The sequence below is a fragment of the Anolis sagrei genome, chromosome 2 (genome assembly GCF_037176765.1).
Source record: "Anolis sagrei isolate rAnoSag1 chromosome 2, rAnoSag1.mat, whole genome shotgun sequence".
Classification (NCBI taxonomy): Eukaryota; Metazoa; Chordata; class Lepidosauria; order Squamata; family Dactyloidae; genus Anolis; species Anolis sagrei.
In genome coordinates this window covers 223,055,143-223,074,647 of record NC_090022.1, presented here as the reverse complement: position 1 = coordinate 223,074,647, position 19,505 = coordinate 223,055,143, and the positions used below count along the sequence as shown (strand labels likewise).

General features: G+C 41.0%; 1 protein-coding gene across 2 annotated transcripts in view; it reads left to right on the top strand.

Annotated features, from left to right (window-relative positions):
* The first annotated feature begins 1,710 nt into the window (after positions 1 to 1,710).
* Positions 1,711 to 19,505, top strand: part of CEMIP2 (cell migration inducing hyaluronidase 2) — an 84,123-nt gene continuing 66,328 nt past the window's right edge. Inside the window, exon 1 of one of the 2 annotated variants that reach the window (XM_060762211.2) lies at positions 1,711 to 1,808. The gene's annotated coding sequence lies outside the window, so the exon portion shown is untranslated. Of the gene's footprint in view, positions 1,809 to 10,356; positions 10,539 to 19,505 lie in introns of those variants that run through there. The other variant, XM_060762210.2, reaches the window with a different exon arrangement.

Here is a 19,505-nt window from a genome sequence, read left to right as displayed (position 1 = left end):
AAGTGAAACAACTTGACTTGGGGGAGGTCACTTTTCTTATTAAAAACATTTTTATGCTCAGTTGCAATGTCTTTTCAGCTACTATGAAAAATTGTTGCCTTGAGGCCTCCATACAGAGTACGTCCTTTGTACCAGGCCCGTAGCCAGGATTTCGATTCGAGGGGGGCTGAGTTTTTTTTTTGGGGGGGGGGCTGAGTTTCAGGAGGGCTGAGTCTGAGTGAAAGAGGGTCTACCCTAGCAAACCTTTTGTATCATTACCCCAATACCCCCATGCATATGGGATATATTGAGTATGGTGATCAGATCATGATATGAATAAACATAACAGTTTAAATAATGCACCAGTAAGGCCTTTTCGCGAACCACCATGAGAATTTCGGGGGGGGGGGGGGCTGAAGCATTCCCCCCCCCCCCCCGGTCCCCTCCACCACCACCAACAACAACTTCCCCAACATCTGGGAATTTTTTAAAATAGTTCTATCTTTTCAAGAAAACATTAGTCAGCTCCTTCCTTTTGTCAGATAAACTGGCTTGGGAAAAAGGCAATAAGTGACTGTTACTTGCCTGGAACTCACTTCCAATTGCCACCAGGAATGATAGCCCTTTGAGGCTCCAGAAGAGGGAAAATGCCAACACTAATTAAAACCAAGGTACTTAAAACTGAAAAAGACTTTGAATTGGAAAGGCAACCCTGAAGAAACTAAATACAATCTTCATGCTTAAAGGTGTAATATTAAATGTTGAAGTCAGGTTCATCTACACATTACAGTTTTTCCAGTTTGTGTGCATGTGGTTGTGAAAGCTGGACAGTGGGAAAAAAAACACAAACTAATAGAATCAACTCACTTAAAATGTGCTGGAAGAGTTTTATGGATATTATGTGCTTCCAAAACCAGAAATCAGTTGTTTCCAAGAGCAAAGAAAGCCTATATTCTCATTGGAAGCTAAAATGAGTTTTCTCTATCATTGATTTTGTTTGCTTTTTGCTAAGATTCAGTCAAGGGAGACGGATTGACTCTGGGGAGTGGAGTGAGCTCCTGCTGTTAAGCCCAGCTTCTGCCAACCTAGCAGTTCAAAAACATGCAAATGTGAATAGATCAATAGGTACCGTCTTGGCAGGAAGGTAACAGCGCTCCATTCAGTCATGCTGGCGACATGACCTAGGAGGCATCTACAGACAACGCCAGCTCTTCAGCTTAGAAATGGAGATGAGCAGCACCTCCAAGAGTTGGACATGACTAGACTTAATGTCAGGGGAAACCTTTACCTTTTTATACTGAAAACCACTGGATTAGTTTTGTCCCTGAGTAACTTCACCTCTCTATGGAGAAAGAGACACATTCATAATCAGCAATAACAAATTGATTACTTTGCGATTTTGCATTTAAGGCTGCAATGTTTATATATATTTACCTGGGAATAAGTCTTAACACAGTGGGGCTTGCCTCTAAGTAGACATGCACAAAAGTGCTGTAATTTTTTAAACACATCACTAATAATTATAGTTAGACTCCTGACTGAACTGGTTGAAAAATCACTTAATATTTGGCTCACATCAATGTGTCATGAGACAATTCCTGTTTTTGTAAGTTAGAAAAATAAGTGTCTGACTTGACATCCTGAACAGAGGTTGTGACAGATAATGCTCTTCCTGCAGTACTGTCAAGCCATTATATTAATTCTTGTCTGAAAACAAAAGCGACATTTGTTCATTTGTTGATCATCTCTATGGACAGAAAACTTCAGGTACAAGAAAAACATTCCTTCAGTTTTTCTGCATTTTCATTGTTTTTGAAACTCCTGAGTAGGTAAGTTTAAAAAGTATCTGATACTATGATTTGCTTTAAAAAATTAAAAAATAATGTATATTCCATGTAGGTAAAATATTTTCATAGATGTCATCCAAAGATACAGGAATTGGACAAATGCTCTACTTTGGATTGTTTAAAGAGTTATTTTGCTTTTTGATGTTAGGGCCTCAATTTCTAGCTCATGTTGATCTTGTTGCATTTTGTTTCACACTTTGCCTACAAACCTCCATTATGTTATTTCCTTTTACAAGGGGCTAGATTTCTCAAGGGTATGGAAATGAGTTATATTTTCAGCGAAACAAATAGCATTGTTTACCAAGAATGGAAAAAAAAGTTAACAACCTACAAAATCAAGATTTCCAGTCACCCATGAGACACATAACTTATTTTCTTTAGCATTTTACAGTGAATTGATATATTTAATGTGCAAACATGTTAAAATATGGTTGTTCTTCTAATTGTAACAGGTTTTTTTCAAATGCAGTATGTGCATGTGCACCTTCAAGAGCAGCCTCCTAAATTATCATTGCTAAAATCACTATAGTGTCTTGATAGTAAAGTTGAAAAAACACTTGTTGCAGACAGAAGACAATTTTCCAATCAAGTTTCAATTTCAGTTATTATCACCAATGATGTAAAGTTGACATATAAAACTCTAAGAACCTGTGGAACAGTGGTTCCCAACCTTTGGTACTCCAGGTGTTTTGGAATTCAACTCCCAGAAATCGCAGCCAATTTATCAGCTGTCAGGAATTATAGGAGCTGAAGTCCAATGCACCTGGAGGAACAAAGGTTGAGAAGCACTGCTGTAGAAGAAGAAGAACAAATTCTATACAAGAAAAAGGAATTCTACTTATTTTAAGCAGAAAATACATCATTTTTTCCAAATCCTTTGTTTTTAGAGTAAGAAATGACAATTATTGAATACTTTGAATAATGTCTTTTGAAATAATTAATATAATAAACATTACAAAATACAAAACTGCATAGCATTTGTTTGAGTGATGATAAATCAGTCAAAACATCATATGAAGTTGCCACTCCAAAAACAACAACAATAACAACAACAACAAGCCAATCAGAATTATTAAACCTTTCTTAAATTGCCATTTAAACATATAAAACATGCTCAGCACATCAAATTATAGTCTGGATTTCCTTATTGTCAATCACACAGCTAGACAAGACAACTTATGAACTCAGTGGAAAGATACTGATTCTGAAGGCCTGAAGAAAATGTTTATGGAAAGATCGTCATCTCCAGCTCATCAGTATTGGGCAACAAATAAATGTTCCTAACTCTGCACTGAGAGAAGCCAACGATATGCCCATGGAAGATATATACTGTTTTATTAGGGTACTTCTGTTAGCTGGGTTTCACTCGCAGTGGAGTGTCACCAGAAGAAATTGTTGACAAAGGAGTGAAGTTGGCAAAGCTGGAAAAGGCGTGGAGAAGGAAGAGTGGAGCTTTATGAAATATTCTATGCTTAGTCCCATATCTTTTTGTTGTTGTAGTGGTTGTGCCTTCAGATCATTTCAGACATAAGGAAATTCTAAGGAGAACAAATTACAGGGTTTTCTGGAGCTCAGAATATGTAACTTGCCCAGTGTCACCCAGTGGGTTTTCAAGGCCAAATGGGGGTTCAAACCTTGATCTCCAGTTTCATGGCCAAATGGGGTTTCAAACCATGATCTCCACACTGGATCTTGTGCAAGAGGTGGCATACAAGAGCTCCAGGGACTCTTCCTGTACCTTCCTCCTCTTTACTCCACAACCAAAGCCCGATTTTGTATCCAGCTCTGTGGCCAGGCACACAAGACTCCCAGGGGTAATCAGACCAAGCAAGGGAAAACAGATCCTATATATCCCAGCAAGGGATTCAGTGCACTGGTGAGTATAGTACTTGATGATTGAAACTTTGCTAAAGGGTGCATTGCCCAAATAAACACAAGTCTCCACAAACCAGGAAGGGCAGACTTCTAACATGTTTCAAAACGTTTGTGGGGTCCCAAGGATCAGAGAGTGGAAAAGAGTCCTCTTTTCCAGTCCGCACAATCACTGAGAGCTATCATTCCAAAAGCAACTTTCCCAAGTTCTGATCAGCACAAATCAACCTACACTGTTGAGTCTGGAAGGGAAAGCCTGTATCTCAAGATACTCCAGTCTATCCTGTTTGTCTTCTGCTTGTATCATTGTTGAGTCCCCCCCCCCCCCAAAAAAAAAAAAGACGATGGGGAAAGAAGGGAACCTGATACCTCTGAAGTGCTATCCTACTGGATCTCTCCGGTTATGTTCTAGATAGCTTTGTTCCTAAGCCCCAGTAAATTGAGCTGGAAACGGAGAAAGCTGAATCCCTGTGTGTCCACAAAAGGATAGCAAAATGAAGAACAAGATGGGCTTCATTCTTTTTGTGTTGCTGAAGGCTTTCATTCTTTTTCTCCGATAACCTTTTCCCCCTTTAGAATATTATTCGTTCTATCCAGTTTTTGTTTTTCTCTAGTTCAGTTTGTTGCACAGAAAGATGCCTTCTGTTTCTGAATTTCATGAAAACATAACAACAGTAAGTCTAATGGTAATCATTGGGAGCCAATTTCTAACAAACTGTCAAAACACCTGAATAAAATCATTATAAAAAGAGTGCTGTAACACAATTTCAAAAAGGAACGCTTACTGGGACATGCTACGTTATCCAGTGATGTCTCACGGCGGCATAGATTCTTGGATAGTATCCAAGCCTCTTAATGAACTCTGAAAGCAAGAATGTTAATAATAATACAGTGGGCTCCTGTGATCAGCTTATGTTTGGTTCAAGGACCCACTTGGATATAAAAAACCATAAATATTCAAACCTCACAATGTACAATGATGTTCCTTATATAAAATGGCAAAGTCAAGGTTTCGGACCTTTTCTTGGAGAGGGGTTACAGGTTGAGAACCCTTTATCCAAAATGCTTGAGGCCCGAAATATTCCCACACTCAGATTTTGAAATGCTTGCATATACATAATGAGATATCTTGGAGATGGGACCCAAGTCTAAACATGCATACCATTTATGTTTTTATACACCTTATACACATAGTGTGAAGGTAATGTTATACATCATAATTTAATAATTGTGTGCATGGAAAAGCTGTATGCACTAAACCATTAGAAAGTAAAGGTTTTACAGTAGGTTCTCAGTTAACCAGCAACCATAGGGATTGGTAAGGTAAAGGTAGTCCCCTGACATTAAGTCCAGTCATGTCTGACTCTGGGGTGTGGTGCTCATCTCCATTTCTAAGCCGAAGAGCCAGCGTTGTCCGTAGACACTTCCAAGGTCATGTGGCCGGCATGACTGCATGGAGCGCCGTTACCTTCCCACCGAAGTGGTACCTATTGATCTACTCACATTTGCATGTTTTCGAACTGCTAGGTTGGCAGAAGCTAGGGCTGACAGCGGAAGCTCACGCCGCTCCCTGGAATCGAACCTGCGACCTTTCAATCAACAAGCTCAGCAGCTCAGTGCTTTAACCCACTGCGCCACCGGGGGCTCCGGTGATTGGTAGATACCAGATTGGTAGATACCAGATAAATGTAGTTTCTGGTTGCTTGAGAGTTACTATTAAAATAGGCCTAACTATACCCCATATTATATCATACCATAAACTTTGCATTGATTTGATACTAATATTGAGATACAGTAATTAAAAGCAAATAAAGGCAAACTTTATGTAACAGTTTTGTATAAAAACAACTTTGTAAATGAAGTATGCAGCTTTAGTCAAATGGCAGTCAATACTTTTCAACTCAATGAACTTCAGTAACATTATTTAAAGTTTAACATAATTTAAGCTTAAACTTACATTTCTGCTAAAAATAGTTTATTTTAATTTCTTATTTGAAGTATTATTTCTTTGAGGTGTTTGCCAGTTGCTTAAGAATTTTGGCTGCTTGAGTTCCAGTTAACTGAGAGTCTTCTGCATTATCTCAACTACCCACATGGCAAATTTTGGAGTATTCCAATAAGGGATGCTCTCAACCTGTATTTTCAAGCCTGGATGGTTGAATTTGTGGATATGGGAACCATAGATAAGGAGGATCGACTATAGTTCTAATTACATGATGTAATACGATTTTTGTTCCTGGGTACAAATGTTATTTCCTAATTGGTTTTATCATAAAAACATGGAAAAATGTGTATTGTCAAAGGCTTTCATGGCTGGAATCACTGGGTTATTGTAGGTTTTTCGGGCTATATGGCCATGTTCTAGAAGCATTCTCTCCTGCCAGGCCATCAAATGCTCATCAAGGTGGCCAATTGAAACATTCACACCTAGCTCCAACAGACAAGAGTTCTTTGTCCCACCCTGGACCATCCACAGATATATAAATCCAATTTTCCTAGTTCCAACAGACCTTACAGCCTCTGAAGATGCTTGCCATAGATGCAGGCGAAACGTCAGGAGAGAATGCTTCTAGAACATGGCCATATAGCCCGCAAAACCTACAACAACCCATGGAATTTTTTTAAATTATGCTTTTTATTAAGAATTATGCCTAAAGTAAAACTGCGATTTGAAGAAGGTACATCGAAAGTGGGAGAACATTAAAGTCAAAGAAAAATTTGAAACTTAATGGAGGAAAGAGAAAAAAAGTGTTTAGAGAAAAAGGGAGGAAAAAACACAAAAACAAAAACAAAAAGGCAAAGAGGAAAAAATTGAAAGAAAGAGAAAAGAGTAGACAGGGTAAAGCAAAACTATTTTCACTGTGAATTACTTCCAGGTTCAGTTTTGCCGAAGTTCTATTTTTTTTTTGTCTAAAATTCTTTTTTATTTGCATAGCATTGTTTTCTTATTTTTCATCCTGTCCTTTAAGTTTCTTTTAACTTTCCTTTATATAAAGTCCATTGTATTCCTTTCTTAGAAATTCTGCCCATGGAAAATTTTATTAAACTGCAAATCCTTTGTTTTGCGATTTGCACAAAAGGTAAAAAAAAAAAAAGGTATATTGAAAGGTTAAAAATGGCAAAGTTTCTGGCGTATAACAACTACCATATATTCTGGCATATAAGACTACTTTTTAACCCAAGAAAATCTTCTCAGTAGTCAGGGGTTGTCTTATACGCGGGGTTGTCTTATAGGCTGGAGTAGTCTTATATACGGGAGTAGTCTCATACACAGGAGTAGTCTTATGCACGGGAGTAGTCTTATGCACGGGATTAGTCTTATATACGGGAGTAGTCTTATAGAGCATGTGCTGAAACTTCCAATCGGATTGGAGAATCTGTGGTTGCCACATATGGTGGGGGGAGCTCAAAAATGGCAATGGCCGTGTCCCTGCCGTATTCAGCGACTGTATGAAAGCATTAAGGGTGGCGCTGCACAAGTACGGTAGAAGAAAATCCACTCATCAGGATTCGTGGACTTAATGCGGTCCCCATGGTAAGGTGAAGGGGCGCCTCACCAGGAAGGTGTAAGTGAAGGGCGGAGCAAGCTCAGGCATTCGGGGCATCCGGGGTATGGAAAAAAGAGATAGAGTGGCTCTGGGCACAGACAAACACACCTCTTTTACCTGTCTGACCTCCTCCTCTGCCTCTCAGATCTCGCTCCTGAAGACTGCAGTGAAGCGGTGCAAGTGCACATGTGCGAGATCTGAGAGGCAGAGAATTTATTTATTTATTTACTTTATTTATATACCGCTTTTCTCAGCCCTCGGGCGACTCAAAGCGGTGAACAACATCGATACAAAACAGTACAGTAATAGGAAAATTACCATATTGAAATCAAATCTGATGCTTTTTTAAAAAAATTGGTGTGCGTTCAAAGAGGGGTAGTCTTATATGGCGAATATATCCCAAACTCTATATTTTAACTGGAAAAGTTGGGGGTCATTTTATACACCCAGTTATCTTATATGCTGGAATATACGGTACTTTAAAAGTAAGTACCACACAATTAAACAGGAAATAACACTTTCAAACCAGGAACAGAATTTTTTCCCAATTTTGTTACCTTGTGTTATTTAACGGCATGGACAGCGTTTCCCCCTTTTGGCCACTAGAGGGGGATGGGGAGAAACAATGTATTTTGGTAGGTATGCAATAAACACCACTGGCAATTTAACTTGTGAGTAGTTCCAAAACAGGGGTTTGGAGAGCACCATATCTGAATGTAGTTGGCTCACTTGCCCCTGGAAGAAGATATGGGGCAGCTGAGAGAAATAAAAAAAGGGAAGATCAATTTTGGATAAATGGTTAATTTTAAACTATGAATTTTAAATTAGCATTTATTGGTATGAATGATTTTAATGAGTTTAAGTCTTATATTTGTGTCTTTTAATATATGTGTTTTAATGGTTTTATGTTTTTAATCTATGTATCTTAGCTATTTGAGCCTTGCCTTGGGCTTTGAGATGAGGCCAATAAGAAATATTATTATTGCAGTTTCTCAAGTTACTCCTGACACAAAAAAGAATAATATTAATATTAATATTAATAATTAGAAACACAACAAGATGAGTCCACAGCAGGCAAGATCACTCTGCTGGCTGTTGTATTGGGTCACATCGGACACTTCCCAAGTGTCTAGGTCTGTGTGATGTATCGGCGAATAATGCATGCAGATCCCAGTAAGGTAGCCTTCTGCAGCTGTCAGATGGTAATTTTGTCAGGCTTGTGATACCACCTGTTCTTTGTCGCAGACAGATGGTATTTGTGGCACAAGTTCATCTGAGCAACGGAGTTATGCCTCTGCTTGTAGTCTGTCTGCGCAATCTTCTTGCAGCAGCTGAGGATGTGATCTATTGTTTCATCTGCTTCCTTGCAGAGGAACGACATTTGGGATCTGTCGTTGACAATTCTGGCTTTGATGGGATCTGTCGTTGGCAATTCTGGCTTTGATGGCATTTGTTCTAATGGCTTGTTCTTGGGTTGCCTAATCAGGCCCTCCATCTCCTTTTTCAAAGTTATTATTATTATTTTACTTGAAACACAACAAGATGAGTCCACAGCAGACACTCTGTTGGCTGTTGTATTGGATCAGACGTCGGACACTTCCTAAGTGTCTAGGACTGTGTGATGTATCGGCGAATAATGAGTCCAGATCCCAGTAAGGTGGCCTTTTGTAGCTGGCAGATAGTAATCTTGTCAGCACTGATTGTTTTTAAAGGCAGGCCAAGGTCTTTAGGCACTGCACCCAGTGTGCCGATCACCAAAGGGACCACTTTACTGGTTTGTGCCAGAGTCTTTGCAGTTTGATCTTTAAATCCTCATATCCTGTCAGCTTTTCCAGTTGTTTCTCTTCAATCCTGCTGTCACCTGGGATTGCAACATCGGCAATCCATACTTTGCTTTTTAACACGAATGTGAGGTCAGGAGTATTGTTCTCCAAAACTCTGTCTGAATCCGGAAGTCCCAGAGTAGTTTGATGTGTTCATTCTCTGTAACTTTTTCTGGCATGTGATCCCAGCAGTTCTTTGTCGCAGGCAAATGATATTATTATTATTATTATTATTATTATTATTATTATTATTTAACCCCTCCCAGTACTGTCACTGCATGAAGTTATCAAAACTTTGCCCAAGGGAGGGAGGACAGAAAAGTCCATAGTCTTCTCTGCCAAAGAGTGCTGGTCATCAAACTACAACTCCCAGGATTTCATGGCATTGAGCCTACTGCATCGAGTCATGGCAGTAAAAGTGATGTCAAACTGCATTCATTCTGCAGTGTATATGCCTACCCCCCCCCCCTCTGTAGAAGACAAAAGAGTCCCATGATGCAGTGGAAGCTTAACCAGTGCCAATTAACGTTGTAGAATGAATGCAGCTTAATATCATTTTAGCTTCCATGGGTCAGTGCTATGGAATCATGTGGGTTGTAGTTTGATGAGGCACCAGCCCACTTTGGTAGAAAAGGCCAAAAAGAGGTTGTAAAACTACAGCTTCCATGATATATCATTCCTATATTTTATATATATATGTGTGTGTGTGCCATGCAGGAAAACACAATCAAAGCACTCCTAAAAGATGCCCATCCAGCTTCTGCTTAAGAACCTCCAGAGAAGGAGAGAATAAATGAAGATACAGGACCTTCAGTGAGTTTTCTTGCAATGGAAATGAATCCACCTTAAATCTGGTTTCTGCCTCCTCCTGTTAAAGGCTCCCCCCTAAACTACAAACCCCAGAATAATGCAGGAAGCAGCAACTTAATTTAAAGTGGATTCATTCCCTAGTGCAGTGGTTCCCCAGGAGTTTTGGCCTACAACTCCCAGAAATCCCAGCCACTTTACCAGCTGTTAGGATTTCTGGGAATTGAAGGCCAAAACATCTGGGGACCCACAGGTTGAGAATCACTGCCTAGTGTGGTGAGGTCCATTCATGAGTGTGACCCTCTTTGGTGTAGACGTTGCCTTCCAAAAGGCGTCACTCCAGTGGGAAAAACTTTCTCGGGCGCCCTGCAAAAGGGAGGCCAGGTCCCGACATGCTCCTCCCCGCGAGGCTCCAGCCAAGCCCGGCCTCGAAGGGGGCGAGAAAGGGGGCGGAGAAGGAGGAGGCGCTTGGAAGCAGGCGCTGTGGGGCGGAGCAGCAGGGAGAGGGCCGGGCAGAGGGGCAGCCGAGTCCTTTCTGGGAGGAAGGCAGGCAGGCAGGAAAGAAGGGAGCGAGGAAGCGGCCGAGCACCATGCCTCAGCCCCCTCCGCCTTGAGCAAGCCTCCCTTTCTCGCTCGCCCCCAGACCTCCTCGGGAGGCCACGGTGAGTGCCTCCTCCTCCTCCTCTTCCCCCTTCTTCTTCTTCCATGGCGAGCCTTGCTCCTCTCCCTTCTTTCTTCGTCTGTCCCGCCTTTTGTTTTGTCCCCTTTCTTCCCTGCGCGGCTCACTCACTGCCTCTCTTCACTGAGGCGAGGGAAAGTTTGGAAAGGCGGACAGGCAGGCAGGCAGGCGGGGGTCCGGCAGGAGCGCCTCCCACGCCCCCTTCGCTTTGTTTTGGCCAAGGACAGGCAGGGCAGGGTCTCCTCCCCCTCCCCTCTCCCAATTCTCTTCCCCACAAGGTGCTCCCGAGGGTCGGTCTCCTTCATTGTTGTCCCCCCCCTCTCTTTCCATCTCTATGTCCGTCCCCCCCTCTTTCTGTGTCTCCCTTTCTTTCTCTCCTGTCTGCCTTTCTCTCTGTGTCTCTTTCTCTCTGTGCCGCCTTCTTCTCTCTCCCATTCTGTCTCGCTTTCTTTTTCTGTGTCTTCCTCCTCTCTTTGTGTCTCTGAGTCTTCTCCAATGTCTCTCTCTCTGTGTTTCTTTGTGCCTCCCTCTCTTTGTATCTCTGTGCCTTTCTTTGTATCTCTGTGTCTCTGTGGTGTTGACTCCTTCTACGCTGTTCTGTAATGCAGTCTGAACTTCATGATATGGTCAGCGTGGACTCATAGAATTACATGAGTCTACATTACCTTATAATACAGTTCAACTGTGGTGTTGACCCCTTCTACGCTGCCCTATAATGCAGGTTGGATGTCATGATATGGTCAATGTGGACTCAAAGAATCACACGAGTCTACATTGCCATATAATCCAGTTCAACTGTGGCTTTGACACCTTGTATGCTGCTCTATAAGGCAGTTTGAGCTTCATGGTATGGTCAGCGTGGACTCGTAGAATTACATGAGTCTACATTGCCTTATAATACAGTTCAACTGTGGTGTTGACCCCTTCTACGCTGCCCTATAATGCAGGTTGGATGTCATGATATGGTCAATGTGGACTCATAGAATTACATGAGTCTACATTGCCTTATAATCCAGTTCAGCTGTGGCATTGACCCCTTCTACGCTGCTCTATAATGCAGTTTGAACTTCATGAAATGGTCAATGTGGACTCATAGAATTACATGCGTTTACATTGCCATATAATCCAGTCCAACTGTGGCGTTGACCCCTTCTACGCTGTCCTTTAATGCAGTTTGAGCTGCATTATATGGTCAATGTGGACTCATATCATGCAGACTGAACTGAATTACATGCAGGCCTGTAGCGAGGGGGTGGTTTTAGGGGTTCAACCCCCCCCCCGAAATGTTTCAGATTTTTTTTTTAAACCTGGTTTACTCATGAATTTTAACTGGTTAACCAAATCCCTCTGCTAAGTCTATGAGATGTAAAAAATTAAGAGTTCCTCCAGAACTGTAAGCACTATCTCAAGCAAATATTGACAATTTATTTACACTGTCATTACTTGCAGCAATAGCCGATGTAGTGAAGCAACCAAGTTGGGGGTGTGTGTGTTGAATGCTCTCATTAAGGAGGCCAGACTTGGTGGAGGTGGTTGTCAGGGGCAGAGCTGCAGGCTATTGAAGGTTGCTCTGCCCCCTGCTGTGCTCTTTGCTTCAGCGTGAGCTAGGAGGCAGGTTTCAACCCCTCCCCCCCCCGAAATTTTCAACCCTCCCCGAAATTTTTTTCTGGCTACGGCCCTGATTACATGAATCTACATTGCCATATAACCCAGTTCAAATGTGGCTTTGACCCCTTCTACGATGCCCTATAAGGCAGTTTGAACTGCAATTTATGGTCAATGTGGACGCATGTCATGCAGATTGAAATGCATTGTACTGAATTACACGAGTCAGTCCACATTACCATATAATCCAGTTCAATCTGCATTATAATGCAGTGTAGATGGGTCATTCTATCTAACTTCCTCTCTATGTGCTTCTCTCTCTCTTTGCCTTTCTCTCAGTCTTTCTGTCCCTCTCTTTTTCCTCTGTTCCTGTATCTCCGTCCCTTTCTCTCTGTGTCTCTGGGCCCTTCCAGACTGGCCCTCTATCCCAGAATCTGATCCCAGGTTTTCTGCTTTAAACTGGATTATACAAGTCTGCACTGCCAGATAATCTGGGATAAACAGAATATCTGGGATATGTGGCCTGTCTGGAAGGGCCCTCTCTCTAGGCGCACCTAGTCCGTAGAATGGATTCAGTTTGGCCTCACACTCATTGCCACAGCTCAATGCTATGAAAGCTTGGCAACTGTGGTTTGACAAGGTCTTGGGACTTCCTTGGCCAAGAAGTGCTGGTGCCTTCCCAAACTACAAAGTCCCAGGATTTCCTAGCACTGAGGAAGGGTAGTTCAAGTAATGTTCAACTGCATTCATCCCCCCAAAGGAAGAGAATTGTTCTGGTTCAAAAAGTTTTGCTAGGTCTTTATCCCTTTCTGCTAAAGGGTGCTGGTGCCTCACTAAACTGCAACTCCCAGGATACCATAGCATTGAGCCATCAAGGTTAAAGCGGTATTGAACTGCATTTATTCTATGAAGGAGATGCTCTCTCTGTGTGTGTCTGATCCAGAACTGTCTCCTTCTCAGTCTTTTAAAGGGAAGGCACGCCCTAAGATGTGGTCTGCTTCTGCCTCTTTCTTCTTAGCCAGAAGAAACATGCCTTGCAAGGAGTGCATGTGCCTGCCTGCATGCCTATGCACCTTTAGATTGCTTGTCAATTTATGGTGACCTTCTACATTGCATAGGGTTTTCTTAGGCAAGGAATACTCTGAGGTGTCTTCCTCTGATTGGCACCAAGTTTTCCTTGGTGAATTCCCCCCCACCCCCCAAATCCAGGTTTTAACCAAACCTGACTTAGCTTATAGTTTCTTTGATCAGGCAAAATCTGGTGCCTCTTGGATACTATGGGCCCTTCCACACAGCCCTATATCCCAGAATATCAAGGCAGAAAATCCCACAAAATCTGCTTTGAACTGGGTTATCTGATTCCACACTCAGATAATGTGGGATTTTCTGCCTTGATATTCTGGGATATAGGGCTGTGTGGAAGGGCCCTATGGTAGCTTTTGAGAAGATGTGTGTGTGTGTATGTGTGTGTTGTAATTTCATATGGTATTCTTAAAGGGGGGGGGGGTTGCTAGCCCTCCCACTGCAACATAGGTTACAGTCCCTGGTATTTGTTGGCAGTCTTTTGTTCAAGCGCTAACCAGAGCTGATCCTGCTTAGCTGTTTAGCCTTATTTAAATGGTTTGTTAAGATCTACCAAGTAGCCATGATTAGCCTTATTTAAATGGTTTTTAGGATTTCCTCTTTTCTGATCTCTCTCCCTCTCTCTCTCTCTACCCCCCCCCCCCCCCCCCCATGAAGACCTGTTGGGAAGTGGAAGCAGGCTGCAATTTGTTAAACTAGGAAGAAAGTCTACTGTCTTCATGCTTTGGTGTTGTTAGGAATGTACACTGCAATTATAATGCAGATTGAAGTGCATTATATGGTCAGTGTAGATACATAAAATGACCATATAATGCAATTCAGTCTTCATTAAAATGGGTTGTAGACGGGGCATGAGAGTGGTTTGCTTTTGGAATAGGAAACTATGATATACTTTTGGAGTTGTTGTATCAGGGCTCATATTGTTCTGGACCAGTGATCATATTGCCAGTGGCTGATGGGAATTGGAGTCAAACATGCTCTGGAAGGCCACAGACTCCATATATTTGGACTGTATGAATTGACAGCAGTGCTCATTAGTTTCAAGTAAGAGGCTTTCTTGGCCTTGGCGAGAGAGATGTTGGGTATTAAATTTGGCAACATTTGAATATAAAGAATTTACTCTATCATGGTGCAGAGGGCCTTTCCTTGTTATAGGTAGTAGTAGTGCCATAGCAAAGAGCACCTTACAGCACTTTAAAAAAAGCTGGACCAACCCACCCAAGCTCTGTGATTTGCACAACTCTCCCATTTACACTTTTGTTTGAAACTCATCCGTCCTTTCAGAAACGGTCCTCCCAAGATAAAAGTGGGATGGAGTAATTATGATTTCTCCATATCTAATCCTTCCTCCACCACCACCATATGAAACATATCCACTGAGTTTGGATAGTATCATATAAAAGGTTAATGCTGATACTTCTGTGAGTCATAAAAGTAAGCCTAGTTGGAAATTCCCACCTCCCTATTAATAACATCTTGAATTCTTAAGTTACCAGTAAGCCTCCAGTTCATTATTGCTTCTTCATGCCAAGTTTGTGTACTTCTTTCTGGTGAATGAATTCTTGCTGAAATTAAATGACATCCTCGTTTTTAAAAAGTCAAGAAGTAGAATTATGTTTTGGAAAATGTGTGCCTTCAGGTTGTTTCAGACTTATGGCTACCTTAAAGCAAATCTGTCAGAGTTTTCTTGGCAAGGTTTGTTCAAAGTTGCAGAGCTTTTGCAACTCAGACTGGAAGAGTAACTTGCTGAAGGTCACCCAGTGAGTTGTCATGGTTAAACAGGGATTCAAACTCTGGCCTTCAGAGTCCTAGTTCAATACCCAAACCATACTGGCAGTCATAGGAAAGGCTTTACAAAAGCTATTGTACTAAATAAAAGGCAATTTAATATATGTGCTTTTGAATTACTTTTCCAGAGCAAAGTATGAGCGTGCTCAGTATGACACATGGATTGAAAACTCTACTAGCATTGATTTAATCTCAATGTTTATCATGTTCAGTCTACTGCACAGAATACTATTGGCAGCATGGATGAAGGAATGAGCTTTACAATGTTCATGCCATATGCTCTATAGTCTGTTTAATATTAAAAGAGCTAGCATAAAGCCATTTTGAATGGGAAAACTGTGGCTAAAGTCAGCAAACTAAAAATAGAGATTATAGTGGACTCAATCCTTATTAAGATATTCAGATGACTCCCCCATCCCAAAAGTATGGAATTATTTGAAATGGGGTGTAATAAAGATGGAATTTATTTATTGGAAGTGAATTGTATCTAGGACAGCAGTGCTTAACTGGTCAGTTAAAATTTGCTTTGAAGATACTCTGATTCTTTAAAAACTATATATTTTTAAGAAAATCTGTTCCTGGTTTGAAAATGTTATTTCCTGTTTAATTGTGTGATACTTACTTTGAAAGTAGTTTTTATACTCCAGAAACTTTGTTTTGGTGGCTGCTGCAAACTATGTTGAATGGATTGAGACTCTACTCATTGAAAAATTATAGTAGAATCAAAAATGTGCTGCAGGATGTCCCACAAAAACAAAGTTTTGCAGTTGATAATATTTTTTCATGTTTGTATTATAGAACCAATTAGGAAATGGTATTTATAACCCAGGAACAAAAAATGTTAAAGGTGATTTATGTCATCCAAAGAGATACTGTCCCTTCTTTCTCTTCAGCTGGAGAGAATGCCTTCTCCTGTCTGTCTGTCGATCGATCGTTCGATAGGTAGGCAGACAGACAGACAGACAGATATTGTAGATGGTGGCACACAACCACTATTTTAAAACATGCTTCTTCAAATTGAATCTCCAGGTATAATAGGACTTCATCCTCCATTATCCTTGATGATTGGTAATATTGCATTGATATTAGGGAGGGGCTTGTAATCCAACATCATTTGAAATCTGAGAACAGCAGAGCTGCTATTTTGTTTCACAAATATTGATTTAATTAAATTGATTGACAGAAATCAAACTGATGATTAATCAACTAGGATTTCTTCTGTTCTGTGTTAGGTCCATCGCAGCACTGTCGTAATTACATACCCCATTACTACCAGCAAAGAAGGGGGTTTTTTTAGTTCTGTAGTTGTTACTACACATGGGAATTCTTTCTCCTGCTGTGTTAAATTTGCTAATAGGCTAGTGCATTTCTGTGGGAGTAAATTAGTCATTGGATTTCTGCAGCTGCTCTTGCCTTTTTGTTGTGATATTCCTGATTAAAAACCTGATACGGATAAACCCACAGGGATTTTCGCATACCAGATAAGGTTTTGTGGTTGATCTCCCTCCCTTCCCCTTCATGACCATGACTTGGGATAATGATCTACCCATGTTAATAGTTATGGGAGACTCATTAGCTTGAACTTGTAGCTTCTACCAGCTTTCATGCCTGATTTCTCAAATAATAAGGCAGTTAGTTGACTGTGGCTATTATTTAAAGGGAAAATATACTTTTTCATTTCTATCTGCTAAGCACAAGTCCCGGCACCTCTTAAATACCAATACTTTTTTTTACTGAAGAGTGGGAAATGAGCATGAAATAAAAATTTGTTGTTGACCATGCATTTAGTTAGTATTCCCACTTGTACTGAATTGAAATCAATAGATCATATTATCTACAAATCACACACACTTCTATACATGGTAATGCTTGCCCAATGATGCATTAAATGTACATTTTCCAACCACTGAAACCACATCATATGCATGAAAGCTGCTTCAGTGCAGTGCCATGTCCTCTTGACCATTTGATATAGGAAAACAGCAATTATATTTTTCCCCCAATGCGCCACTGTCTGGCATAATATTTATGCCCATTTACTACAATAGTTTCCTTCTTTCCTCTAAACTCACGGGAGGCCTATGGCTTGGCAACTGGTATTGGACCATTACTTTGAGTAGAACTGTTGTGGCCTAAGAATGGTTGTTCTTAAAAGTACATACTACTCAAGCTTGAAAGTTCAGTATAATATTGGATAGATCCCTATCCTTGGCCATCAGCTATGGTTGAACTCTTTAAATGAGAATAATGGTAATAGAACTATTGAGAGATTGAATTATATAGCTACCTAAACAAAACAATCATTTTTGATAAACAACAGCAACAACACCAAACCCCTGATAGTTTTGTGTGGTGTCCCTAGATAAGATCAGAGAGTGACACTAAGCATCTATTCTTTTGGTTCAATTTCTCTTAAAACCCAGTTCAATACTATAACAATTGAACCATGCTGTTTCATTGACTGTACCCACAATCAGTCATGATCCAAATGATTTTAATTTGTGAATTTTGTTGGCTTGAAGTGCAGATACATGAAATATCACATAAACTATTTTTGATCTATTATTCCGTGAGTCAAAATAATGGTGTGTTATATGGCCGAGTGAAGGAAGATAGATGCTTTTCAACTGTAGTGTTGGAGGAAAATTCTAAGATTCCTTAGACCTTGAGAAGCAGTCCATACTCCAGGAAATAAAGTCTGGCTGCTCATTGGAGGCAAATATATTAGAGGCAAAGATGAAGTACTTTGGCCCCATCATGAGAAGACAGGAAAGCTTGGAGAAGACAATGATGATGGGGAAAATAGAAGGAAAAAAAGAAGAGGGGCCAACCAAGGGCAAGATGGATGGATGGTATCCTTGAAGTGACTGGCTTGACCTTGAAGGAGCTGGGGGTGGCCACGGCCAACAGGGAGCTCTTGCGTGGGCTGGTCCATGAGGTCACAAAGAGTCGGATGTGACTGAACGAATAAACAACAAAATGTCAGTGGAGTACTGAATTAATTGAGGGTTTTAACCTGAACTTTAAGAGCGCTATCCAAGGTTCCAACTTCCTTTAGAAATGGGTTGTTTTAGGTTTTTCCGGGCTATATGGCCATATTCTGGAGGCAATTTTTCTCCTGACGTTTCACCTGCATCTATGGCAAGCATCCTCAGAGGTAGTGAGGTCTGTTGGAAGTAGGAAAAATGGGTTTATATATCTGTGGAATAACCAGGGTGAGACAAAGGACTTTTGTCTGGGGCTAGGTGTGAAAGTTTCAGCTGATCACCTTGATTAGCAAACAATGGCTTGCAAGTGCCTGGAGGGAATCTTTTGTTGAGAGTGATTTTATGTGCCTGTTTGTTTCCCCTCTGTTGTTTTGCTGTTGTAATTTTTGAGTTTTTTAATACTGGTAGCCAGATTTTGTTCATTTTCATGGTTTCTTCCTTTCTGTTAAAATTGTCCACATGCTTGTGGATTTCAATGGCTTCTCTGTGTAGTCTGACATGGTGGTTGTGAGAGTGGTCCAGCACTTCCGTGTTCTCAAATAATATGCTGTGTCCAGGTTGGTTCATCAGGTGCTCTGCTATGGCTGATTTCTCTGGATGGAGTAGTTTGCAGTGCCTTTCATGTTCCTTTATGCGTGTCTGGGCACTGCGTTTGGTGGTCCCTATGTAGACTTGTCCACAGGTGCATGGTACACGGTAGACTCCTGCAGAGGTGAGAGGATCCCTCTTGTCTTTTGCTGAACGTAGCATTTGTTGGATTTTCTTGGTGGGTTTGTAGATTGTTTATATGTTGTGTTTCCTCATCAGTTTCCCTATGCGGTCAGTGGTTCCCTTGATGTATGGCAAGAACACTTTTCCTCTGGGTGGATCTTCAGCTTTACTCTCGTGGCTTGTTCTCGGTCTTGCAGCTATTCTGATGTCTGAGGTGGTGTATCCATTGGCCTGTAGAGCTCAGTTTAGGTGGTTCAGTTCATCTTGGAGAAGGTGGGGTTTGCAGATTCTTTAGAAATGCCTTTTAACACCTTGGATATGTCCTCTGAAGTTCAGGTTGAAACCCAAAGCAAAGTCTCATTAACATGGAAGGCACCAGCTACCACTTTCTGAGACATGTTCTGAAATATCAAGCATTTTATTGGGTTTCTGCCCTTCCTCCTCATTCTAACACCTTGATGTTATCCTAACATAGCTTACTTTTTATTCTTTTTGCTTCCATTGATTTTGATGTCTCATGTGCTTGAGAGCAAGTGAAATATTTTGCCACTTCAAGTGAAATAAAACCCTCTACCCGAACCACACACTCGGAGTAAAGCAGAGGTTAGTGTTAGCTTGACGTGAAGTGCCTCTTCATATCACTCCTCCTTTAGGGAACCCTCCTGTGGTCTTTGTCCTCACATGTTTTGAGTTTCAAACTTCAAGTAAAAGACATTTAGTTTGCCCAGGTGTCTTAGTTCAGCTTATGTTGTTTTTATTGCTGATACTTTCAAGAC